We start from the raw sequence: 27,436 nt of genomic DNA, 5'->3' as shown, positions 1-27,436 counted from the left end.
TATAGGTTTTAGTCTTGTGTAAAGTTGAATCATTCTTCATAATGGAGATCATTTAGTTTGTCAGAAATACTTTTGTATAATTTTTGTTGTTGTTGTGTGTTGTCATTCGAGGTGTTTTGGATGCCACCAAGGCCACATTTCGTGCTGTTTGCCCAGAGGAGGATGGAGGGTCATGGAGGAAGAGGTGCATCTCCTTCGTGGTAGATGGTGCCTCCATGAACATGGGCCACCGTGGGGGAGTGATTGCACCACCTGCAGAGAGAGGCAGGGGGGGGGCATATAATCCCAAATCCACTGTATGCCACATAGGTTTGTAACTAATAAATCCTCTATGATTTAGTTTTATTTGCTAGCAGAGAATGTTAAACAATACTGTGTGTGTGTGTCTGTGTGCGTGTGTGCACTAAGTGCTGGAATGGTAAATACCACAGAATTATTGTTTTCTGTTGGCACAAGAGACAGGGGGGAAAGGAGGGTGTCCAGACCCCAGTGGAGTCTTTCAGAGCACTAATTCCCGACACATGGCCAGAAGACCAGGCCAGCCTTCTCACCTTCGGCGATGATGGTGTGGCAGACCCGATGAGGCATTTCAAGGAGCCTCTAGAGAGCTAAGGATTTATTTGACACTGCATTGCCATATGAGACAATGTTATGTTTGCATATTTTGCAAACTCACTTGCTCTGTTCAATCCTGCAGATCGGGGTGCAACATGGCTGCAATCCAGGATGAGTGGCAAGGGGCTGAAAATCCTGGTCAGTCACAATTTCAAGGACAAGTCCTACAGTGGCCTCTGGGAGACCATGTTGACAAAGGACCCCTACGGGCACGATTACAAGGTAGACTAACAGTCCTGAGTGGTTATGTATGGTATCCTATGGTTGGGTTTGATAAGTTAATGGAGTTTAAATTAATCTTTTCCCTAGAACATACTGGAGTCGGTACAGCTTATGCTGGTGCTGCCCATTTCAGCCGCCCAGTGTGAGCGAGGCTTCTCTGCTCAGAACCGGATTAAGAATTCGACAAGAAGCTGCCCTAGGCACGGGGTCAATGGGTGATTTTGGTGGTATGTGCTGTTCCACAGATGTGTGTCTCTTAGCACACACACAGTATAAATATGTATGTAATAAATTGTTAATAAACTCTGTATTACATTTTTCACTGTGCTCCTACATTTTTTCATTTAGGAGCACATGTACTCCTTGGGGAGAAAGTTAGCGTAGAGCCCTGGTATACCACCCCTACTTTGTCACAACACAACTGATTGGCTCAAACGCATTAAGGAGGAAATAAATTCCACAAATTAACTTTTAACAAGTCACACCTGTTAATTAAAATGCATTCCAGGTGATGACCTCATGACTCTGGTTGAGAGAATGCAAAGCTGTCATCAAGGCAAAGGCTAGCTACTTAGAATCTCAAATATAAAATCTATTTTGATTTGTTTAACACTTTTTTGCTTACTACATAATCCCATATGTGGTGTTTCATAGTTTTGATGTCTTCACTATTATTCTACAATGTAGAATATAAAAGAATGGGATGAGTAGGTGTGTCCAAACTATTGACTGGTACTGTAGGCGTGTCCCAAATAGGACGCATACATAGTTAATAGTTCTCTGTTAAGGACAAGGCCTCTCCTTGGTTCCTCTGAGTAGTTCTCTGTTAAGGACAAGGCCTCTCCTTGCTTCCTCTGACACAATATTATTCTCCTCTTATCTCCAACTAAAGACAACACGTTCTTGACCAACACAGCAACATCATTTATACATATAGCTACAATTCTGCTTTTATCAACATAACATTCTGATTATATCCAAAGACAAAAGATGCATGAAGATTGACGCTCTACGATGTCATTCTGCTGAAAATCTCTGTGTTAAAAAAAATAATAACGATATTCAGACTCAGATGTTATTTTTGTAAGAGAGCAGATCTTCTGTGAAAGCTATTTTCTCTGCTTTATGTTCTGCTCAGCGGGTCTGGCTCTACACCTCACGTCTCAGATATGCCGAGAGAGAGTTAAACAAGCTGTAAGAGAACATGTCCTACACCCTTTCCTCTCCGTGGAAAGGGTTCTACCTGGAACCCAAAATAACCTTTAGGTTCTCCCAACCAACTGGAGAGAGGAGAGGACAGGGAGAGGAGAGAGAGGAGATGGATGGAGAGACAGCTGTGGCCTGTGAATGATGAGAGAGAGAGAAGATGAGAGCTGTGGGCTGTGAATGATGAGAAAGAGAGGAGAGGAGAGAAGATGAGAGATCTGGGCCGTGAATGAGAAGAGAGGATAGAGGGAGTGAGGAGAGAGGAGACAGATGTGGGTTGTGAATGATGAGAGAGAGTGAGAGGAGAGAATATGAGAGCTGTGGGCTGTGAATGAGGAGAGAGGATAGAGGGAGTGAGGAGAGAGAGGAGACAGCTGTGGGTTGTGAATGGAGAGAGAGAGAGGAGAGAGAAGATGAGAGCTGTGGGCTGTGAATGAGGAGAGAGAATAGAGGGAGTGAGGAGAGAGAGGAGACAGCTGTAGGTTGTGAATGGAGAGAGAGAGAGAGAGGAGAGAAGATGACAGCTGTGGGTTGTGAATGAGGAGAGAGGATAGAGGGAGTGAGGAGAGAGAGGAGACAGCTGTGGGTTGTGAATGGAGAGAGAGAGAGGAGAGAGAAGATGAGAGCTGTGGGCTGTGAATGAGGAGAGAGAATAGAGGGAGTGAGGAGAGAGAGGAGACAGCTGTAGGTTGTGAATGGAGAGAGAGAGAGAGGAGAGAAGATGAGAGCTGTGGGCTGTGAATGAGGAGAGAGGATAGAGGGAGTGAGGAGAGAGAGGAGACAGCTGTGGGTTGTGAATGGAGAGAGAGAGAGAGAGAGAGACAGGAGAGAAGATGACAGCTGTGGGTTGTGAATGGAAAGAGAGAGAGAGAGAGAGAGAGAGAGAGAGAGAGAGAGAGAGAGAGGAGAGAAAGTAACAATGACATCTGAAATATTTATTTTTCTTTGGAACTTTGAGTGTAATGTTTACTGTTCATTTTATATTGTTTATTATCTATTTCACTTGCTTTGGCAATGTAAGCATACAGTATATTTCCCATGCCAATAAAACCCATTGAATTGACAGCTGTGAATTGTGAATGAGGAGAGAGCGAGAGAGACATCTGTCAAATCAAATCAAATGTTATTTGTAATGCGCTGAATACAACAGGTAAGTACCATGCCATTAACCAACAATGCAGTTCAGGAATTATAGTTAAGAAAATATTAGGTTATTTGAGTTAATTTGTACATATAGGTAGGGGTAAAGTGACTATGTATAGATAATAAGCAGCAAGTAGCAGCAGTGTAAAAGCAAATGGGGGGGGTGTCAAGGTAAATAGTCTGGTGGCCATTTGATGAACTGTTCAGCAGTCTTATGGCTTTGGGGGGTAGAAGCTGTTAAGGAGCCTTTTGGACCTAGACTTGTCGCTCCGGTACCACTTGCCATGCGGTAGCAGAGAGAACAGTCTATGACTGGGGTGACTGACAACTTTTTGGGCCTCTGGGTCCTGGATGGCAGCAAGCTTGGCCCCAGTGATGTACTTGGCCATACCCACTACCCTTCGTATCGCCTTACAGTAGGATGACGAGCAGTTGCCGTACCAGGTTGTGATGCAACCAGTCAGGATGCTCTCGATGGTGCAGCTGTAGAACCTTTTGACGATCTCAGGACCCATGCCAAATATTTTCAGTGTCCTGAGGGGGAATAGGCTTTGTTGTGCCCTCTTCACAACTGTCTTGGTGTGTTTGGACCATGATAGTTTGTTGGTGATGTGGACACCAAGGACCTTGAAACTCACAACTCGCTCCACTACAGCCCCGTCGATGTGAATGGAGGCCTGTTCCTGTAATCCACGATCAGCTCATTTGTATTGCTCACGTTGAGGGAGAGGTTGTTGTCCTGGCACCAAACTGCCAGGTCTCTGACCTCCTCCTTATAGCCTCTCATTGTTGTCGGTGATCAGGCCTACCACCGTTGTGTCATCAGCAAACTTAATGATGGTGATGGAGTCGTGCTTGGCCATGCAGTCGTGGGTGAACACGGAGTACAGGAGGGGACTGAGCACGCACCCCTGAGGGGCCCCAGTGTTGAGGAGCAGCGTGGCAGACGTGTTGTATCCTACCTTTACCACCTGGGGGCGGCCCGTCAGGAAGTCCAGGATCCAGTTGCAGAGGGAGGTGTTTAGTCCCAGGGTCCTTAGCTTAGTGATGAGCTTTGAGGGCACTATGGTGTTGAACGCTGAGCTGTAGTCAATGAACAGCATTCTCACATAGGGGTTCCTTTTGTCCAGGTGGGAAAGGGCAGTGGAGTATGGTTGAGATTGTGTCATCTGTGGATCTGTATGGGCGGTATGCAAATTGGAGAGGGTCTAGGGTTTCTGGGATAATGGTGTTGATGTGAGCCATGACCAGCCTTTCAAAGCACTTCATGGCTACTGACATGAGTGCTACGGGACGTTAGTCATTTAGGCAGGTTACCTTCGCTTTCTTGGGCACAGGGACTATGGTGGTCTGCTTGAAACATGTAGGTATTACAGACTCGGTCAGGGAGAGGTTGAAAATGTCAGTGAAGAAACTTGCCAGTTGGTTCGTGCATGCTCTGAATACACGTCCTGGTAATCCATCTGGCCCTGCGGCTTTGTGAATGTTGACCTGTTTAAAGGTCTTGCTCACATCGGCTATGTAGAGCGTGATCACACAGTTGTCCGGAACAGCTGGGGCTCTCATGCATGCTTCAGTGTTGCTTGCCTTGAAGCGAGCATAAAAGGCATTTAGCCCGGCTGGTAGGTTTGCATCACTGGGCAACTCGCGGCAGCGTTTCTCTTTTTATATAAGTTTCGTAATAGTTTGTAAGCCCTGCCACATCTGACGAGCATCAGAGCTGGTGTAGTATACAGCTGTGGGTTGTGAATGGGGAGAGAGGAAAGATGCTTTATGAGAGAGGCTGTATGAGAGGGGCTGTATGAGAGTGAAGAGAGAGGCTGTATGAGGGGAGAGAGGGGCTGTATGAGAGGGGAGAGAAGCTGTATGAGAGGGGAGAGAAGCTGTATGAGAGGGGAGAGAAGCTGTATGAGAGGGGAGAGAGGCTGTATGAGAGGGGAGAGAGGCTGTATGAGAGGGGAGAGAGAGGCTGTATGAGGGGAGAGAGAGGCTGTATGAGAGGGGCTGTATGAGGGGAGAGAGGCTGTATGAAAGGGGAGAGAGGCTGTATGAGAGGGGAGAGAGGCTGTATGAGAGGAGAGAGAGGCTGTATGAGGGGAGAGAGGCTGTATGAAAGGGGAGAGGGGCTGTATGAGAGTGAAGAGAGGCTGTATGAGAGGGGAGAGAGGCTGTATGAAAGGGGAGAGAGGCTGTATGAGAGGAGAGAGAGGCTTTATGAGGGGAGAGAGGCTGTATGAAAGGGGAGAGAGGCTGTATGAGAGGAGGGAGAGGCTGTATGAGGGGAGAGAGGCTGTATGAAAGGGGAGAGAGGCTGTATGAAAGGGGAGAGAGGCTGTATGAGAGATGTTGTATGAGAGGAGAGAGTCTGTATGAGAGGCTGTATGAGAGGAGAGAGGCTGTATGAAAGGGGAGAGAGGCTGTATGAAAGGGGAGAGAGGCTGTATGAAAGGGGAGAGAGGCTGTATGAAAGGGGAGAGAGGCTGTATGAGAGAGGAGAGAGGCTGTATGAGAGGAGAGAGCGACTGTATGAGAGGGGAGAGAGGCTGTATGAAAGATGCTGTATGAGAGGGGAGAGAGGCTGTATGAAAGATGCTGTATGAGAGAGGAGAGAGGCTGTATGAGAGATGCTGTATGAGAGGAGAGAGCGACTGTATATGAGGAGAGAGAGGCTGTATGAGAGGGGAGAGATGCTGTGTGAAAACCCTTCTCCCTCCTAGTTTCTGAGACCTGGGAAGTTGTGGGAACATGACGATGACTAATTTATACCAGATGACAGGGATGAACAGAGACTATTTAAAACACAACACAGCCCATCCCTAACACACCCCAGAGAAAAGAAAACACACCAGAGAAACACACAGCAAATTAACATTCACATTGTCTGTCTATTCAGCTAGGAACATTCACATTGTCTGTCTATTCTGTTAGGAACATTCATATTGTTTCAAACATATCATATCCCAGTCCAACTCTCTTCAGATGTCAGACTGGGAGAGTTAAAATAACACATCTGTTCCTCTCATGTACTCTGAAAGCTGTTCTAGTATGCTGCTATAGTCCTCTGAAAGCTGTTCTAGTATGCTGCTATAGTCCTCTGAAAGCTGTTCTAGTTTTCCCCTATAGTCCTCTGAAAGCTGTTTTAGTATGCCGCTATAGTCCTCTGAAAGCTGTTCTAGTTTGCTCCTTATAGTCCTCTGAAAGCTGCTCTAGTATGCCGCTATAGTCCTCTGAAAGCTGTTCTAGTATGCTGCTATAGTCCTCTGAAAGCTGTTTTAATTTTCCCCTTATAGTCCTCTGAAAGCTGTTTTAGTATGCCGCTATAGTCCTCTGAAAGCTGTTCTAGTATGCTGCTATAGTCCTCTGAAAGCTGCTCTAGTATGCTGCTATAGTCCTCTGAAAGCTGTTCTAGTATGCTGCTATAGTCCTCTGAAAGCTGCTCTAGTATGCTGCTATAGTCCTCTGAAAGCTGTTCTAGTATGCTGCTATAGTCCTCTCGCTATTGGCCTGTCACTCATCTGTTGTCCTGCTTGGGTATATCATCACAAAAGGCTCTGCATAACAAACAAATAATACAATGTGCTGAAAGGAACTATCTCTACCTCATCATCATTCTCACCAACAGCGTCATTACCAATCACTTCCTCATAGATCTCCTATAGAAATGGTTCTGAGTGACTAAATACATCACCATGGGAACTCTTTCCTGAACTCATTTGGTCTAAAAAGGCACTTTCAATAATTCTGTTGCAGGAATTGGTGTCCTATTTCTCCATTACAGGAAGCCATTATGATGTTTTTTTAATATTGTTTATAATATTTATGTTGACGTCCCAAGTGGCACCCTATTCTCTACATACTGGACTAAAAGCAGTGATCTATGTAGGGAATAGGGTGCCATTTGGGATATATGCAATGTCTCTGAGGAGGTTTTAGCTTCAGTCATGGAGTAGTCTCGCTGAGATAAAACTCTAAAACGGCCAACACAAATTATCACCCAAGACTGAGCTGAGCTACAGGAGGCCGTGCTACAGGAGGCCGTGCTACAGGAGGCCGTGCTACAGTACAGGAGGCCGTGCTACAGTACAGGAGGCCGTGCTACAGTACAGAAGGCCGTGCTACAGGAGGCCGTGCTACAGGGAGGCCGTGCTACAGTACAGAGGCCGTGCTACAGTACAGAAGGCCGTGCTACAGGAGGCCGTGCTACAGTACAGGAGGCCGTGCTACAGTACAGGAGGCCGTGCTACAGTACAGGAGGCCGTGCTACAGTACAGGAGGCCGTGCTACAGGAGGCCGTGCTACAGTACAGGAGGCCGTGCTACAGGAGGCCGTGCTACAGGACAGAAGGCCGTGCTACAGGAGGCCGTGCTACAGTACAGAAGGCCGTGCTACAGGAGGCCGTTCTACAGTACAGGAGGCCGTGCTACAGGAGGCCGTGCTACAGGACAGAAGGCCGTGCTACAGGAGGCCGTGCTACAGTACAGAAGGCCGTGCTACAGGAGGCCGTGCTACAGTACAGGAGGCCGTGCTACAGAAGGCCGTGCTACAGGAGGCCGTGCTACAGAAGGCCGTGCTACAGGAGGCCGTGCTACAGTACAGGAGGCCGTGCTACAGTACAGGAGGCCGTGCTACAGTACAGGAGGCCGTGCTACAGTACAGGAGGCCGTGCTACAGAAGGCCGTGCTACAGGAGGCCGTGCTACAGTACAGGAGGCCGTGCTACAGAAGGCCGTGCTACAGTACAGGAGGCCGTGCTACAGTACAGGAGGCCGTGTTACAGTACAGAAGGCCGTGCTACAGGAGGCCGTGCTACAGGAGGCCGTGCTACAGTACAGGAGGCCGTGCTACAGAAGGCCGTGCTACAGTACAGAAGGCCGTGCTACAGTACAGGAGGCCATGCTACAGAGAAGGCCGTGCTACAGGAGGCCGTGCTACAGGAGGCCGTGCTACAGGAGGCCGTGCTACAGTACAGAAGGCCGTGCTACAGGAGGCCGTGCTACAGGAGGCCGTGCTACAGGAGGCCGTGCTACAGAAGGCCGTGCTACAGGAGGCCGTGCTACAGGAGGCCGTGCTACAGAAGGCCGTGCTACAGGAGGCCGTGCTACAGGGCGTTACAGGAGGCCGTGCTACAGGAGGCCGTGCTACAGGAGGCCGTGCTACAGAAGGCCGTGCTACAGGAGGCCGTGCTACAGGAGGCCGTGCTACAGGAGGCCGTGCTACAGAAGGCCGTGCTACAGTACAGGAGGCCGTGCTACAGTACAGGAGGCCGTGCTACAGTACAGGAGGCCGTGCTACAGGAGGCCGTGCTAGTACAGGAGGCCGTGCTACAGTACAGGAGGCCGTGCTACAGAAGGCCGTGCTACAGTACAGGAGGCCGTGCTACAGTACAGGAGGCCGTGTTACAGTACAGAAGGCCGTGCTACAGGAGGCCGTGCTACAGGAGGCCGTGCTACAGTACAGGAGGCCTTGCTACAGTACAGGAGGCCGTGCTACAGTACAGGAGGCCGTGCTACAGTACAGGAGGCCGTGCTACAGTACAGAAGGCCGTGCTACAGGAGGCCGTGCTACAGGAGGCCGTGCTACAGGAGGCCGTGCTACAGGAGGCCGTGCTACAGTGCAGGAGGCCGTGCTACAGTACAGGAGGCCGTGCTACAGTACAGGAGGCCGTGCTACAGTACAGGAGGCCGTGCTACAGTACAGGAGGCCGTGCTACAGAAGGCCGTGCTACAGTACAGGAGGCCGTGTTACAGTACAGGAGGCCGTGTTACAGTACAGAAGGCCGTGCTACAGTACAGGAGGCCTTGCTACAGTACAGGAGGCCGTGCTACAGAAGGCCGTGCTACAGTACAGGAGGCCGTGCTACAGTACAGGAGGCCGTGTTACAGTACAGAAGGCCGTGCTACAGGAGGCCGTGCTACAGGAGGCCGTGCTACAGGAGGCCGTGCTACAGTACAGAAGGCCGTGCTACAGGAGGCCGTGCTACAGGAGGCCGTGCTACAGGAGGCCGTGCTACAGGAGGCCGTGCTACAGGAGGCCGTGCTACAGGAGGCCGTGCTACAGGAGGCCGTGCTACAGTACAGAAGGCCGTGCTACAGGAGGCCGTGCTACAGGAGGCCGTGCTACAGGAGGCCGTGCTACAGCAGGCCATGCTACAGGAGGCCGTGCTACAGGAGGCCGTGCTACAGAAGGCCGTGCTACAGGAGGCCGTGCTACAGAAGGCCGTGCTACAGGAGGCCGTGCTACAGGAGGCCGTGCTACAGGAGGCCGTGCTACAGGAGGCCGTGCTACAGGAGGCCGTGCTACAGAAGGCCGTGCTACAGGAGGCCGTGCTACAGGAGGCCGTGCTACAGGAGGCCGTGCTACAGGAGGCCGTGCTACAGGAGGCCGTGCTACAGGAGGCCGTGCTACAGAAGGCCGTGCTACAGGAGGCCGTGCTACAGGAGGCCGTGCTACAGGAGGCCGTGCTACAGGAGGCCGTGCTACAGGAGGCCGTGCTACAGGAGGCCGTGCTACAGGAGGCCGTGCTACAGAAGGCCGTGCTACAGGAGGCCGTGCTACAGGAGGCCGTGCTAAAACACTTCTTCGAGCAGGCCTTTCTAATCGACCTGGCCGGGGTATCCTGGAATGACATTGATCTCATCCCGTCAGTAGAGGATGCACGGTTATTCTTTAAAAAGTGCTTTCCTCACCATTTTAAATTAGCATGCTCCATTCCAAAAATATAGAACCAGGAACAGATATAGCCCTTGGTTCACTCCAGACCTGACTGCCCTCAACCAGCACAAAAACATCCTGTGGCGTTCTGCATTAGCATCGAATAGCCCCCGTGATATGCAACTTTTCAGGGAAGTTAGGAACAAATATACACAGTCGGTTAGAAAAGCAAAGGCTAGCTTTTTCAAACAGAAATTTGCATCCTGTAGCACTAACTCCAAAAAGTTCTGGGACACTGTAAAGTCCATGGAGAATAAGAGCACCTCCTCCCAGCTGCCCACTGCACTGAGGCTGGGAAACACTCTCACCACCGATAAACCCACTATAATTGGAACTCCTTCTTAGGCTACATTAATGTGGGCTATTTTTAGCAATTTTCTGTGATGCTTGATTGATTGATTGATTGATGTCATTGCTTTTCCAACAGTCTTGGAGTTCCTGTTTCAGATTATCAGTCAACCTGTCAGGGTAGAGCTCCCGAGTGGCACAGCGGTCTAAGGCACTGCATCGCAGTGCTAGAGGCATCACTAAAGACCCTGGTTCGATTGCAGGCTGTATCACAACCGGCCGTGATTGGGAGTCCAAAAGGGCGGCGCACAATTGGCCCAGAATCATACGGGTTAGGGTTTGGCCGGGGTAGGCCATCATTGTAAATGAAAATTTGTTCATAACTGACTTGCCTAGTTAAATAAAGGTTACATAAATACAAATAATAATAATAATTTAACAGCGCAGGATTGAAATAAATCAACATGTATTGATTACATCTTTACTAATGCTGCAGATATTTGCTTTAAAGCAGTATCCAGATCCGTCAGATGTAGTGATCACAATATAGTAGCCATATCTAGGAAAACCAAAGTTCCAAAAGGCTGGGCCTAATATAGTGCATAAGAGGTCATACAATAAGTTGTGTAGTGATTCATATGTTGATGATGTAAATCATATTTGTGTATCTGTGGTGTGTAATGAGGAGCAACCAGAAGCTGCACTTGTCACATTTATGAAATTGCTTATTCCAGTTATAAATAAGCATGCAGCTATTAAGAGCACGACTGTAAAAACTGTTAAATCCCCTTGATATTGATGAGGAATTGAGAAATGGTATGTTTGAGAGGGACGAGGCAAAAGGTATGGCAAATAAGTCTGATTGGCAAACGTACTGCAAATTGAGAAATCATGGGCTATTTTTAGCACTTTTCTGGGCTGCTTGATTGTTTCTTAATGCTTTACTGGGAAGGTTATCAGAGGTAGACTTACTCACGTTATTTACATTGGAGCTGATAGTGCAGGGCGAGCTGCATAAAGTCGTCTTCCTCCTATTGCACAGCGCCTCGGTGCTAACAGTGTAACTCTGGTTTATAGGCTCATGATTAATGCTGACAATAGCTGTAGGATAAACAGATGTATTCGCTGCAATTAGGGGGACATAAATTAAATGACTTACATTGTGTTTGCCAATGCCCCTAAGATCATGTACATTTGATGCAGCATTATGACGACTCATTGAAACAATGGTAGGGATTAACTGAGCTGGTCCTGGATCATTTACCAGTCATGGCTTCAACTCAGCCTTGAAATGTGTGGACAGAGTCCAGGAGCCGAGATGATTTGGATGGACTCCTTCCTGTAGTGGTCAGGTGACACAAAGAGGGCTGGCCACATTAATAATATGCATGGCTCAAAGTGGAGGAGAGGTTGACTTCATTTCTACTTGTTTTTGTAATAAGTGTTGACATGCTGAATGCACCAAGGTGTCTGTTTAACTTCTACAGGATCACTTTCTCAAAATCGGGACAGTTTTTTGCTCAATATGTGACTAGAATGGCATTGTAAACAACAGCCAACTTTCCGGGACATAGACATGCCTTATATCATCAGAAACCTTAAAAAGGTGTGTTAATCTAACTGCAGGGTCCAATTTACAGTAGTTAATACAGCAAAACAAATAGCATGCTATTGCTTGAGGATAGTGCACAACAACAAAACACTTAAAGGCAACTGGTTTGATACATTCACCTCTGACGGTAAACAATGTACTTACATTGATGGTAAACAATGTACTTACATTGAGTAATCTTGCTCTGATTTATCATCCTGAGAGTCTCAGAGATAAAATGTAGCATATTTTTGTTTGATAAAATCCGTTTTTATATCCAACACAACGGTTTTAATGAACTCTGACTCTTTCATCAAAACAATGAAATCTAAAAATCTGGAAAACGTTGCTTAATCCGGTCAAATTCAGTTTCTGTGCAGTCCTCATACACTCGAGAAGGCAACCAAACTTGTTTCATTATTACATATTACGTATTGGCTACACAACACTTTAATCAGCCCATGAAGGTCAGCCATCATTACGAACCACCAAGCTGTCATATCGGCTTAGCCCACTAGCGAATCTTCCCTATCATTGTTAGTAACCAATATCTACTGTTTGTTTTTGCATTTCTCTGATTAGTTAGTTAGTAAATAAATGATTAAGCCAATTGGTGTATTGATGATTCATAGTGAAGACAGGGTTCGTGCAGATAATCAAGAATTCTACGACGTTTGAAATGAGACTGACGTGAGGTAAAGAATAATACATTAATCAGAAGACTAATTGATCAGATATTAAAACATCTGAAGAGTTATATTAGGAAAATTATAACTTTGTAATCTGAATATTTTCCTTGGTGCCCCGACTTCCTAGTTAATTAAATTTACATGATTAGAATAATCACGTAATAATTACAGAGATTTGATTTGATAAAATAACAGTCTTCACCTTTAATGATGCCAAAGACACGACAACACACACACACACACACACACACACACACACACACACACACACACACACACACACACACACACACACACACACACACACACACACACACACACACTTGGGGTCACTTAGAAATGTCCTTGTTTTTGAAAGAAAAGCACATTTTTGTCCATTATAATATCAAATTGATCAGAAATACAGTGTAGACATTTTAATGTTGTAAATTACTATTGTAGCTTGAAACAGCTGATTTTTAATGGAATATCTACATAGGCGTACAGAGGCCCATTATCAGCAACCATCACTCCTGTGTTCCAATGGCATGTTGTGTTAGCTAATCCAAGTTTATCATTTTAAAAAGGCTAATTGATCATCAGAAAATCCCTTTGAAATGATGTATATAGGCTCCTATCTAGAAGAGGTGTTTAAACCTACGAGCACACAGCTTGGACACCCATGCATAACCCACAGGCAGGGACAAACGATATATTGGTGAGCCTATCGGAATCGGACGATATAGGCTATAAATGCCAACATTGTCTAGTTTAATGCCAATGTACAAAACCGATGTCAAAGCTGATGTGCATACCTATATAAAGTACAAGTAGATGACGTAATGACGCCATGAAAAACACAGAACAAAAGCAGAAAAACACTAAGCGCACACTTCCAACAACTAAACAAGTTCAAGTCCAGCAGTCATTTGAAAGAGTAAGAACATTTCAGCGAGACAATTAACACGATATATAAGATAATGGATTTCATTGGCCTTGACAATCAACCGTCCTCTGTCGTGGATGATGTTGGCTTTTCGCCGACTGGTCGGGCCCCGGTACACACTATTTTTTGGGATGTTGCCCTGCCGGAGTTACACAGTATTGTTGAAATGTACATCCCTGATGTACATTTAGCACTGCTATTAGCATCACTGTTATTAGCGTCACGACTGACATTTGGACCAGCGATGTCAGCCCCATGAACATGCTGAGTCTGACAGCACAGCGGGTCGGCGAGGATTTCGTACTGAGGAAAGCCGTATTGCATGCTCAAGAATGTGCTGGTTCTCATACCACTGCTGCCATTTCAATGGCATTTGATAACATGTTTGAAACATGAACACACTCCTAGCGCCATTCGACCAACTGACTGGAGAAATAAGCCCATCAACTGTGTCTGCAGTAGACGTGATACCTATCTGTCATGGCATTGAAACTCAACAAAACTGCCGACAGACCGTGGGGTTAAAACTTACAGAAGTACTCGAGGCTGTGAACAAGTGATTCAGTGGTATTCTCTCTGAGCCTCTTTACTGTGTCGCCACCATGCTCGACGCTAGGTACAAGGACCGCTACTTCGGTGCAGACAAGAAACAGTGTTCACGTGAAATGTTACAGACACAGCTGGACAAGATGGAAACGGACACAGTGACAGTGCGCACTGAGGAAGAGAGACCATGGACAGACAGAGCTGAAACTTCACTGCTTGACATGTATGATGAAATTCTGGTTGAGACTGAACAAATGAACAATAAAACCGCAAGTAAGTGAAAGAAATAGGTTTTCGTTATGTTTTACTGGTAATGGGGACATACGTAAATGCCACCACATTTTTTGCGGGGGGACAGTGTGGTGTCTATGTAACCTTTATTTAACTAGGCAAGTCAGTCAAGAACAAATTCCTATTTACAATGACGTCCTACCCCCGGCCACGACGCTGGGCCAATTGTGCGCCGCCCTATGGGACTCCCAATCACAGCCGGATGTGATACAGCCTGGATTCGAACCAGGGACTGTAGTGACACCTCTTGCACTGTGATGCAGTGCCTATGACCGCTGCGTCAATGTGTGTTAACTATTTAACTGTACTAGAATGCTTAAAAGGCCGCAAAAATGTTCAATATCGGTTATCGGTATCGTTTTTTGGGGGGGCATGGAAAATATTGGATATCGGTATCGGCTAAAAATGTCATATCGGTGCATCCCTATACCCCACAAGACATGCCACCAAAGGTCTCTTTACAATCCCCAAGTCAAGAACAGACTCTGGGAGGCGCACAGTACCACATGGAGTCATGACTACATGGAACTCTATTCCACATCAGGTAACTGATACAAGCAATAGAATCAGATTTTTTTTTTTTACTTTAAAAAAAACTTTAAAATACACCATATGGAACAGTGGGGACTGTGAAGAAACACAGGAACAGACACCCGCATACTCTAGCACACCGGCATACATTTTAATATTGGTGGTATTATACATGTTGTAGTGGTGTAATAATGTTATATTATGTACTGTTTTATTAATTTTTTTGTGTGTGATGTACGTGCCTTAATTGTTTAGACCCCAGGAAGAGTAGCTGCTGCCTTGGCAGGAACTAATGAGGATCCATAATAAACCCCAGGAAGAGTAGCTGCTGCCTTGGCAGGAACTAATGGGGATCCATAATAAACCCCAGGAAGAGTAGCTGCTGCCTTGGCAGGAACTAATGAGGATCCATAATAAACCCCAGGAAGAGTAGCTGCTGCCTTGGCAGGAACTAATGGGGCTCCATAATAAACCCCAGGAAGAGTAGCTGCTGCCTTGGCAGGAACTAATGAGGATCCATAATAAACCCCAGGAAGAGTAGCTGCTGCCTTCGCAGGAACTAATGTGGATCCATAATAATTGCAAATACTCTATCTTTAGCGTGTTGTGTTCGTCAAGGCAGCTGCCTAGGACAACTCCTCTATTCACTTTACCCTGTGGTGTTCCTCAAGGCAGCTGCCTAGGACCACTCCTCTATTCACTTTACCCTGTGGTGTTCCTCAAGGCAGCTGCCTGGGACCACTCCTCTACTCCATCTTTACTAATGGTTTACCCTCAGTAACAAACGAAGCAAGAGTGGTTAAGTATGCTGATGACTCTACAATGTATAGTGCTGCATCAACATTTAATGAGCTAACAGATGTACTGAGCAGAGAACTAAGAACGGTGTCTGAATGGGTTAATTTGAACACATTGGTGATGGAATATTTTTGTAAAACAAAATGTATTGTATTTGGTCCAACATATATGCTTACTGGTGACCCTCAATTAAACTTTTTGAAGGATGGGTTGGCTGTTTAACTTGAGGATACCCTAGGATAGGGGGCGCCACAGCGCATTTTGAAAAAAAATCGTTCCCATTTTCAACGGCCTACTAATCAAACTCAGAAGATAGGGCATGCATATACTTATTATATATGGATAGAAAACACTCTAAAGTTTCTAAAACTGTTTGAATGGTGTCTGTGAGTATAACAGAACTCATTTGGCAGGCAAAACCCTGAGACATTTTCTGACAGGAAGTGGATACCTGATGTGTTGTATTGAGTTTAAACCTATCCCATTGAAAAACACAGGGGTTTAGGAATATTTTGGCACTTCCTATTGCTTCCACTAGATGTCGCCAGTCCTTTCACAGTGGTTTGAGCCTTATAGAGTCAAAACTCAGTGAATGACAGGAGTTTGAAATTGGTCACAGGGGATGGGCCATCACCATTATGACGCCGGCAGCCATGTCTGCCCCCACCTTTGGAAACGGTTTTAAAGGCAATGAAATCATCCCCCTCGAATCTTATTGGCTCTCTTGGTGTTAGAGGCCCTGAACATTTATTTTATACAACGTTTGACATGTTTGAACGAACCTACATGCGCGAGGATTGCTTTCAGTATGAAGTGCAGAGCTGCGTTTGGAGAGAGCCATAGGACGCGCTACCAACATCAGGCTAATGGAACGTGAAGTATGGACTTTTTGACCGAAAATACATCTGTTGTGGACCTGGGATGCTTTCTGATGAAGACAACTAAAGGTAGGCGATTATTGACAATATTATTGAAGATGAGATGGTTCATACTGTTGCGTCCAAGATGGCGCCGAGCACTGTATATTAGCTGATTTTCTGAGTATCGCATCTCCTTTTATCGCAAAGTGTGATTACCCAGTAAAGTTAATTTAAAATCTGGTATGACGGGTGTTCTCAAGAGATATTCATCTATAAATGTTAGATTGACAATATACATTTAAAAAATCGTTATAGTATAGCAATTTATTGAAACGTAGCATTGTTTACCGGGACGCTTTTGAGGGGAAATTAGGTAGTCAACGTCAGACAGAGATGTAAAATGCTGTTTTTATATATAAATATGACCTTTATTGAACAAAAGAATGCATGCATTGTATAACATGATGTCCTAGGGGTGCCATCTGATGAAGTTTGTAAAAGGTTAGTGCTACATTTAGCTGTTTATTGATAATATGTGATGGAAGTGGTTGGTCGGAAAATGGCTATGAAGCTGCTTTTTACGATGGACTCATCTAATATAATCTAATGATTTGCTTTTCCTGTAAAACCTTTTTGAAATCGGACGACGTGGGTCGATTCAGGAGAGGTGTATCTATAAAAAAAAAAAAAAAATATTTTTTATTTTTGTAAAAAATTATGCTAATTTTTTAATGCTAATTGGCGATATGATTTTTCGCTGGATTTTGATCCCGCTAACGGGATCAGATGCTCAAGAGGATAACAAGTTAAAAAGACCAAACTACTGAATGTCACATCCAACGCAGCTCTATTCTGGTCTGAACATATAGATAACATTGAAATTAAAATTGGTAAGGACATTGCCATAACAAGAAAATGTTCTGACTATGTAACATCCAGCACTCTGAATCAGGTGATTAAAACTCTGGTTCTGTCACACCTAGAGAAGTGTCCAGTCATATGGTCATCTGCAGCAAAACAAATACCTAAAAAAGCTCCAACTCTCAAAACATGGCTGCCAGACTAGCTCTTCCTAGCTCTATATGATTGAATGTCAACCCAATGAATCTTAATCGCTCATGGTTTCCCCTAGAAGGTCAACCACATGCATTTTAATCTCTCATGGTTTCCCCTAGAAGGTCAACCACATGCATTTTAATCTCTCATGGTTTCCCCTAGAAGGTCAACCACATGCATTTTAATCTCTCATGGTTTCCCCTAGAAGGTCAACCACATGCATTTAATCTCTCATGGCTTTCCATAGAAGGTCAACCACATGCATTTAATCTCTCATGGCTTCCCCTAGAAGGTCAATCACATGCATTTTAATCTCTCATGGCTTCCCCTAGAAGGTCAACCACATGCATTTTAATCTCTCATGGTTTACCCTAGAAGGTCAACCACATGCATTTAATCTCTCATGGCTTTCCATAGAAGGTCAACCACATGCATTTAATCTCTCATGGCTTCCCCTAGAAGGTCAATCACATGCATTTTAATCTCTCATGACTTCCCCTAGAAGGTCAACCACATGCATTTTAATCTCTCATGGCTTCCCCTAGAACTTCATATCAATGCACCTGAACTGCTCATGGTTCCCTGATGAAAGCAAATTAGTGTCCAGTCTTGATTTTTTTTAAAGAATGTAGTAATACTTTTTTTTTTAAGGAAAAAAAGGAAGGTATCTTTCAGACCAATTAGTGTATACTAGCAATGAACATAACCACCAAACCAGACAGGTAAATTCAGGTAATCTGATACGCCTCAGACCAAGGACAAATCTCCAATAATATACAGAGTCATCACTAAATTGACTGCTTTACAAAATCAGGTAAAAAGTTAATCCACCTTCAAGAAAACAACAAAATAACATCTAACGCTATCGATCATATGACTGGACAGATACTAAATCACATAAAACGTTAAGTGTATTACATGCAAGGTATTTTCTCTGTAACGTCAATGTAAAACGTAATTGTTTGTAAATGTATATTTTGTTCTGTGTTGGACACCAGGAAGAATAGCTGACGTTATGGAATCAGCTATTGGGATAAAAAAAAAAAATAACTGACCAAGGTTGTTGGACCCACAGCTTTGCAGACCTAGACAGACCTAGGCAGACCTAGACAGACCCAGGCAGACCTAGACAGACCCAGGCAGACCTAGACAGACCCAGGCAGACCCAGACAGACCTAGACAGACCCAGGCAGACCTAGACAGACCTCTGGCAGACCTAGACAGACCCAGGCAGACCCAGGCAGACCTAGACAGACCTAGACAGACCCAGACAGACCTAGACAGACCCAGGCAGACCCAGGCAGACCCAGGCAGACCCAGGCAGACCTAGACAGACCTCTGGCAGACCTAGGTAGACCTAGGCAGACCCAGGCAGACCCAGACAGACCTAGACAGACCCCTGGCAGACCTAGACAGACCTCTGGCAGACCTCTGGCAGACCTCTGGCAGACCTCTGGCAGACCTCTGGCAGACCTCTGGCAGACCTAGACAGACCTAGACAGACCCAGACAGACCCAGGCAGACCTAGACAGACCCAGGCAGACCCAGGCAGACCCTGGCAGACCTCTGGCAGACCTCTGGCAGACCTCTGGCAGACCTCTGGCAGACCTCTGGCAGACCTCTGGCAGACCCAGGCAGACCCAGACAGACCTAGACAGACCTAGACAGACCTAGACAGACCTCTGGCAGACTTAGACAGACCTCTGGCAGACCTAGACAGACCTCTGGCAGACCTAGGCAGACAACCTAGGCAGACAGACCTAGGCAAACAGACCTAGGCAGACAGACCTAGGCAGAGCCCAGGCAGAGCCCAGGCAGAGTCTAGGCAGACCTAGGCAGACCTAGGCAGACCTAGGCAGGCAGACCCAGACAGACCTAGACAGACAGACCTAGGCAGACAGACCTAGACAGACAGACCTAGGCAGACAGACCTAGGCAGACAGACCTAGGCAGACCTAGGCAGACAGACCTAGGCAGACCCTAGGCAGACCTAGACAAACCCAGGCAGAGCCTAGGCAGACCTAGACAAACCCAGGCAGAGCCTAGGCAGACCCAGGCAGAGCCTAGGCAGACCTAGGCAGACCCAGGCAGAGCCTAGGCAGACCCAGACAGAGCCTAGGCAGACCCAGGCAGAGCCTAGGCAGACCCAGGCAGACCCAGGCAGAGCCTAGGCAGACCCAGACAGACCTAGGCAGACCCAGACAGACCTAGGCAGACCCAGACAGACCTAGGCAGACCCAGGCAGACCTAGGCAGACTGCAGAAGTGTAGACATGGAAAGACAGAATGAAGCAGATGAGTTGTGCTCAGGAGAATGTTTACAGCTGTCAAACCAACCATGGGAGGACTTGGTCCATGGTTCAAGATGGGAGGGCTTGGTCCATGGTTCAAGATGGGAGGACTTGGTCCATGGTTCAAGATGGGAGGACTTGGTCCATGGTTCAAGATGGGAGGGCTTGGTCCATGGTTCAAGATGGGAGGACTTGGTCCATGGTTCAAGATGGGAGGGCTTGGCCCATGGTTCAAGATGGGAGGACTTGGTCCATGGTTCAAGATGGGAGGACTTGGCCCATGGTTCAAGATGGGAGGACTTGGTCCATGGTTCAAGATGGGAGGGCTTGGTCCATGGTTCAAGATGGGAGGGCTTGGTCCATGGTTCAAGATGGGAGGGCTTGGTCCATGGTTCAAGATGGGAGGACTTGGTCCATGGTTCAAGATGGGAGGGCTTGGTCCATGGTTCAAGATGGGAGGGCTTGGTCCATGGTTCAAGATGGGAGGGCTTGGTCCATGGTTCAAGATGGGAGGGCTTGGCCCATGGTTCAAGATGGGAGGGCTTGGCCCATGGTTCAAGATGGGAGGGCTTGGCCCATGGTTCAAGATGGGAGGACTTGGCCCATGGTTCAAGATGGGAGGGCTTGGCCCATGGTTCAAGATGGGAGGACTTGGCCCATGGTTCAAGATGGGAGGACTTGGTCCATGGTTCAAGATGGGAGGGCTTGGCCCATGGTTCAAGATGGGAGGACTTGGCCCATGGTTCAAGATGGGAGGGCTTGGCCCATGGTTCAAGATGGGAGGACTTGGCCCATGGTTCAAGATGGGAGGGCTTGGCCCATGGTTCAAGATGGGAGGACTTGGTCCATGGTTCAAGATGGGAGGGCTTGGTCCATGGTTCAAGATGGGAGGACTTGGTCCATGGTTCAAGATGGAAGGACTTGGTCCATGGTTCAAGATGGGAGGGCTTGGTCCATGGTTCAAGATGGGAGGGCTTGGTCCATGGTTCAAGATGGGAGGACTTGGTCCATGGTTCAAGATGGGAGGGCTTGGTCCATGGTTCAAGATGGGAGGGCTTGGTCCATGGTTCAAGATGGGAGGGCTTGGTCCATGGTTCAAGATGGGAGGGCTTGGCCCATGGTTCAAGATGGGAGGACTTGGTCCATGGTTCAAGATGGGAGGACTTGGTCCATGGTTCAAGATGGGAGGGCTTGGCCCATGGTTTAAGATGGGAGGACTTGGCCCATGGTTCAAGATGGGAGGGCTTGGTCCATGGTTCAAGATGGGAGGGCTTGGCCCATGGTTTAAGTTGGGAGGGCTTGGCCCATGGTTCAAGTTGGGAGGGCTTGGCCCATGGTTTAAGGCAGGCAGGCCAGAGATGGGAGGGCTTGGCCCATGGTTTAAGGCAGGCAGGCCAGAGATGGGAGGGCTTGGCCCATGGTTTAAGGCAGGCAGGCCAGAGATGGGAGGGCTTGGCCCATGGTTTAAGGCAGGCAGGCCAGAGATGGGAGGGCTTGGCCCATGGTTTAAGGCAGGCAGGCCAGAGACAGGAGGGCTTGGCCCATGGTTTAAGGCAGGCAGGCCAGAGATGGGAGGGCTTGGCCCATGGTTTAAGGCAGGCAGGCCAGAGATGGGAGGGCTTGGCCCATGGTTTAAGGCAGGCAGGCCAGAGATGGGAGGGCTTGGCTAGTGGACAGTGTCTGTGCCACAAATGGCACCCTATTCCTACATAGAGCACTACCTTCGACCAGAGCCCTACGGCCATTATGTAGGGAGCCCTATGGGCCCTGGTGCCACTTGTGACGCAGCCAGTCATTTGTTCTGAATTCACAGGGCAGAAACACACAACTCATTGTTTCAAAGGCAGTGTGTCTGAATCTAGAACAGTATTATTGTCTTTCTCTCTCCTTCCTCTCCCTCTGTGTGCACGCGCGTGTGAAAGAGTGATATAATAGTGAATTAGACAGGGTTATGCAGTAATCTGAAACTTTACATTTGGTGTTATTACAGACACATTAACACGGACAATCAATCAGATTCAGGTTACAGTCCTGAATGAGTGAGTGTTAGTGTGAGTGTCCGTGCCAGCCAGCCCAGGTCCCATAGCTCCATCTCGGTCATCTTTAGGAGCTGCTGGGAAACACACCTGGTACTAATAAAGTTTGGTTTGTTTCACACGCACACCTGAGTGGATCTTCATCACAGTGACCTCTGGTCTTCCATTAGCCAGTAAGAAGTGACAGGTGAATGTGGATGTGCCTGGGTATTACATCTTCGTCCCAAATGCCAACCTTTTCCCTTTGTATTACACTTTAGAGCCCCTGGTCAAAATGTAGTGCACTATTCCCAGAACAGGTTATCATGTGGGATGGACACAACATGTTTATTAAGCTATGGGCAGATGGGTTGGTGCTAGTTAGGGATCCTGCTCTTTTCTCTGATAGATGTTCCCAGGAGAAATCAGGAATAACATATTTTACAGCAGTACCAGAAAGCTGGAATCTGCCGCACCTCATCTGCTTTCCAGATGTGTTACTTGGAAATATGTTAAGTTTTTCCCTCCAACTATTAAACTAAACTCACTTCAGCTGAAGAGAGAAAACTTCAAATCCACCCACCGTGCTTCCTCTGAAATATACACACACACACCATTAGTAATGGCAGGAGGCTGAAGCAAACAATAGATTTGAGAAGTGATATATTGTGATGATATGAGAATCTCATAACTCATTCTACAAAATAGATATCACTAGTGTACCTGGTGGTCAATTTATCTAACTTAGAGCTCTATGTCATTTTAGAAAACAAATTGTAGTGTTGGTTGATTGCGATAAATCTGACAGAAAAAAATATATATAAATTGGATGTGCTTGACTTTAAATGATCTTCAGTACGGTGAGAAAGGGACTGAGATAATGCTGAAACTGCAATGGTAAGTCTAACAAACCACTGGCCTCCGCCCGGGGCTGGCCTCCGCCGCCCGGGGGCTGGCCTCCGCCGCCCGGGGGCTGGCCTCCGCCGCCCGGGGGCTGGCCTCCGCCGCCCGGGGGCTGGCCTCCTCCGCCCGGGGCTCATGGCTTGGCCGATGTCCTGTACTACTGTAAAGACTGAAAGTTCTGGTGCTTCAACAATGTGACGTTATGCCGTGCTATGCAGACACTGGGACTTTTCTGGCAGCAGGGCTGCTATGGTGTCAGACACTGCAGTAGGCTCAGACAATCAGCTGTATTGTTCAACTCCCCAACCCTGACACATTAACCACTGTGCAGGAAGCTTAAGAGTCCATCTCTCTTCGCTAGGACCTAACTAAAACGCTATGTAAACACAACAATTTCAACAGTTTTACTGAGTTACAGCTCATTTAAGGAAATCAGTCAATTGAAATAAATGAATTAGGACCTAATCTATGGATTTCACATGACTGGGAATACAGATATGCATCTGTTGGTCACAGATACCTTAAAGAAAAGGTAGGGGTGTGGATTAGAAAACCAGTCAGTATCTGGTGTGACCCCCATTTGTCTCATGCAGCGTGACACATCTCCTTCACATAGAGTTGATCAGGCTGTTGATTGTGGCCTGTGGAATGTTGTCCCACAGTGTGAAATTACTGGATATTGGCGGGAACTGGAACAAGCTGTCATTCACGTCGATCCAAAGCAACCCAAACGTGCTCAATGTGTGTCATGTCTGGTGAGTATGCAGGCCATGGAAGAACTGGGACATTTTCAGCTTCCAGGAATTGTGTACAGATCCTTGCGACATGGGGCTGTGCATTATCATGCTGAAACATGAGGTGAGCTACCCAGTACTCTGTATGCCATGGACTCTCCTACCCTGTTCCTGCTGCTACCCAGTACTCTGTATGCCATGGGCTCTCCTACCCTGTTCCTGTAGCTACCCAGTACTCTGTATGCCATGGGCTCTCCTACCCTGTTCCTGTATCTACCCAGTACTCTGTATGCCATGGACTCTCCTACCCTGTTCCTGCATCTACCCAGTACTCTGTGTGCCATGGACTCTCCTACCCTGTTCCTGTAGCTACCCAGTACTCTGTATGCCATGGACTCTCCTACCCTGTTCCTGCATCTACCCAGTACTCTGTATGCCATGGTCTTGCCTACCCTGTTCCTGTAGCTACCCAGTACTCTGTATGCCATGGTCTTTCCTACCCTGTTCCTGTAGCTACCCAGTACTCTGTATGCCATGGTCTTTCCTACCCTGTTCCTGTAGCTACCCAGTACTCTGGATGCCATGGGCTCCCTAACCCTGTTCGTGCAGCTACCCAGTGAATAATGTGGGAAAACAAAGTGAAATCTGTTCGGGAACATCAATAGTAACATGTTTTCACAAGGACACATATTTCATTAAACTGTTGACAGCCCCTCTCTGTGTTCTGGAGAAAGGAATGAAGGAGAGGGGAGGAGGAGATGGAAACGCATGGTGGAGAGATATTCTGGAAAAAGGAATGAAGGAGAGGGGAGGAGATTAGAGGTCGACCGATTATGATTTTTTTTCAACGCCGATACCGATTATTGGAGGCCCAAAAACCCTGCTGCCGATTAATCGGCCGATTTTAATATATATATTTGTAATAATGACAATTACAACAATACTGAATGAACAATGAACACTTTTATTTTAACTTAATATAAATACATCAATAAAAACAATTTAGTCTCAAATAAATAATGAAACGTGTTCAATTTGGTTTAAATATTTCAAAAACAAAAAGTGTTGGAGAAGAAAGTAAAAGTGCAATATGTGCCATGTAAAAAAATCTAACGTTTAAGTTCCTTGCTCAGAACATGAGAACATATGAAAGCTGGTGGTTCCTTTTAACATGAGTCTTCAATATTCCCAGGTAAGAAGTTTTAGGTTGTAGTTATTATAGGAATATTTCTCTCTATACCATTTGTATTTCATATACCTTTGACTATTGGATGTTCTAATAGGTACTTTATTATTGCCAGCCTAATCTCAGGAGTTGATAGGCTTGAAGTCATAAACAGCGCAATAGCTGCTGGCAAACACAGTAAAGTGCTGTTTGAATGAATGCTTATGAGCCTGCTGCTGCCTACCACCGCTCAGTCAGACTGCTCTATCAAATCATAGACTTAATTATAATATAATAACACACAGAAATACAAACCTTTGGTCATTAATATGGTCAAATCCGGAAACTATCATTTCGAAAATAAAACGTTTATTCTTTCAGTGAAATACGGAACCGCTCTGTATTTTATCTAATGGGTGGCATCCCTAAGTCTAAATATTGCTGTTACATTGCACAACCTTCAATGTTATGTCATAATTATGTACAATTCTGGCAAATTAGTTCGCAACGAGCCAGGCGGCCCAAATTGTTGCATATACCCTGACTCTGCGTGCAATGAACACAAGAGAAGTGACACAATTTCTCTAGCTTAATATTGCCTGCAAACATGAATTTTAAAACTAAATATGCAGGTTTAAAAATATATACTTCTGTGTATTGATTTTAAGAAAGGCATTGATGTTTATGGTTAGGTACACATTGGTGCAACGACAGTGCTTTTTTCGCGAATGCGATTGTTAAATCACCTGTTTGGCGAAGTAGGCTGTGATTTGATGATAAATTAACAGGCACCGCATCGATTATATGCAACACAGGACAAGCTAGATAAACTAGTAATATCATCAACCATGTGTAGTTAACTAGTGATTATGTTAAGATTGATTGTTTTTTATAAGATACGTTTAATGCTAGCTAGCACCTTACCTTGGCTCCTTGCTGCACTCGCATAACAGGTAGTCAGCCTGCCACGCAGTCTCCTCGTGGAGTGCAACGTAATCGGCCATGATCGGTGTCCAAAAATGTCGATTACCGATTGTTATGAAAACTTGAAATCGGCCCTAATTAATCGGCCATTCCGTTTAATCAGTCGACCTCTAGAGGAGATGGAAACGCATGGTGGAGAGATGTTCTGGAGAAACGAATGAAGAAGAGGGGAGGAGATGGAAACGCATAGTGGAGAGATGTTCTGGAGAAAGGAATGAAGAAGAGGGGAGGAGATGGAAACGCATGGTGGAGAGATTCTGGAGCTACAGGTTAATGTGTCACCCAATTAATTATGAAAATATAAAACAACGCCCTCTCACTAGGTTATACAAAATTAAATACAAATGCACTATCAGGCCATTAGGACCCGATCGTAGCAATAGAGCCCTGAGTACTAGGCCATTAGGACCTGATGGTAGCAATAGAGCCCTGAGTACTAGGCCATTAGGAACTGATGGTAGTAATAGAGCCCTGAGTACCAGGCCATTAGGTCCTGATGGAGGGACAACAGAGCCCTGAGTACCAGGCCATTAGGACCTGATGTAGGGACAACAGAGCCCTGAGTACCAGGTCATTAGGAACTGATGGTAGTAATAGAGCCCTGAGTACCAGGCCATTAGGAACTGATGGTAGTAATAGAGCCCTGAGTACCAGGCCATTAGGACCTGATGGTAGCAATAGAGCCCTGAGTACCAGGTCATTAGGAACTGATGGTAGTAATAGAGCCCTGAGTACCAGGCCATTAGGAACTGATGGTAGTAATAGAGCCCTGAGTACCAGGCCATTAGGAACTGATGGTAGTAATAGAGCCCTGAGTACCAGGTCATTAGGACCTGATGTAGGAACAAAAGAGCCCTGAGTACCAGGCCATTAGGTCCTGATGGAGGGATAGTAGAGCCCTGAGTACCAGGTCATTAGGACCTGATGGAGGGACAACAGAGCCCTGAGTACCAGGCCATTAGGACCTGATGGTAGCAATAGAGCCCTGAGTACCAGGCCATTAGGTCCTGATGTAGGGACAAAAGAGCCCTGAGTACCAGGCCATTAGGAACTGATGGTAGTAATAGAGCCCTGAGTACCAGGCCATTAGGACCTGATGTAGGAACAAAAGAGCCCTGAGTACCAGGCCATTAGGACCTGATGTAGGGACAACAGAGCCCTGAGTACCAGGTCATTAGGACCTGATGTAGGAACAAAAGAGCCCTGAGTACCAGGCCATTAGGACCTGATGGAGGGACAACAGAGCCCTGAGTACCAGGTCATTAGGACCTGATGTAGGAACAAAAGAGCCCTGAGTACCAGGCCATTAGGACCTGATGGAGGGACAATAGAGCCCTGAGTACCAGACCATTAGGACCTGATGGAGGGACAACAGAGCCCTGAGTACCAGGCCATTAGGACCTGATGGAGGGACAACAGAGCCCTGAGTACCAGGCCATTAGGACCTGATGGAGGGACAACAGGTCCCTCCATCAGGCCGATTAATTAGGGCCGATTTCAAGTTTTCATAACAATCGGTAATCGACATTTTTGGACACCGATCATGGCCGATTACGTTGCACTCCACGAGGAGACTGCGTGGGGACAACAGAGCCCTGTAGGGACAACAGAGCCCTGAGTACCAGACCATTAGGTCCTGATGTAGGGACAACAGAGCCCTGAGTACCAGACCATTAGGTCCTGATGGAGGGACAACAGAGCCCTGAGTACCAGACCATTAGGTCCTGATGTAGGGACAACAGAGCCCTGAGTACCAGGCCATTAGGACCTGATGGAGGGACAACAGAGGGGATTACCTGGCCATTAGGTCCTGATGGAGGGACAACAGAGGGGATTACCTGGCCATTAGGTCCTGATGGAGGGACAACAGAGGG

At 46.7% G+C, this 27,436-nt stretch overlaps 1 protein-coding gene across 2 annotated transcripts in view; it reads right to left on the bottom strand.

Annotated features, from left to right (window-relative positions):
- Positions 1-27,436, bottom strand: part of LOC106572527 (lysophosphatidic acid receptor 1) — an 86,592-nt gene that overhangs the window by 20,280 nt on the left and 38,876 nt on the right. The window lies entirely within an intron of this gene.

Source organism: Salmo salar, chromosome ssa01 (genome assembly GCF_905237065.1).
Source record: "Salmo salar chromosome ssa01, Ssal_v3.1, whole genome shotgun sequence".
Classification (NCBI taxonomy): domain Eukaryota; kingdom Metazoa; phylum Chordata; class Actinopteri; order Salmoniformes; family Salmonidae; genus Salmo; species Salmo salar.
The sequence above is the reverse complement of the archived record's forward strand: the minus strand, read 5'-3'. Positions and strand labels throughout refer to the sequence as shown.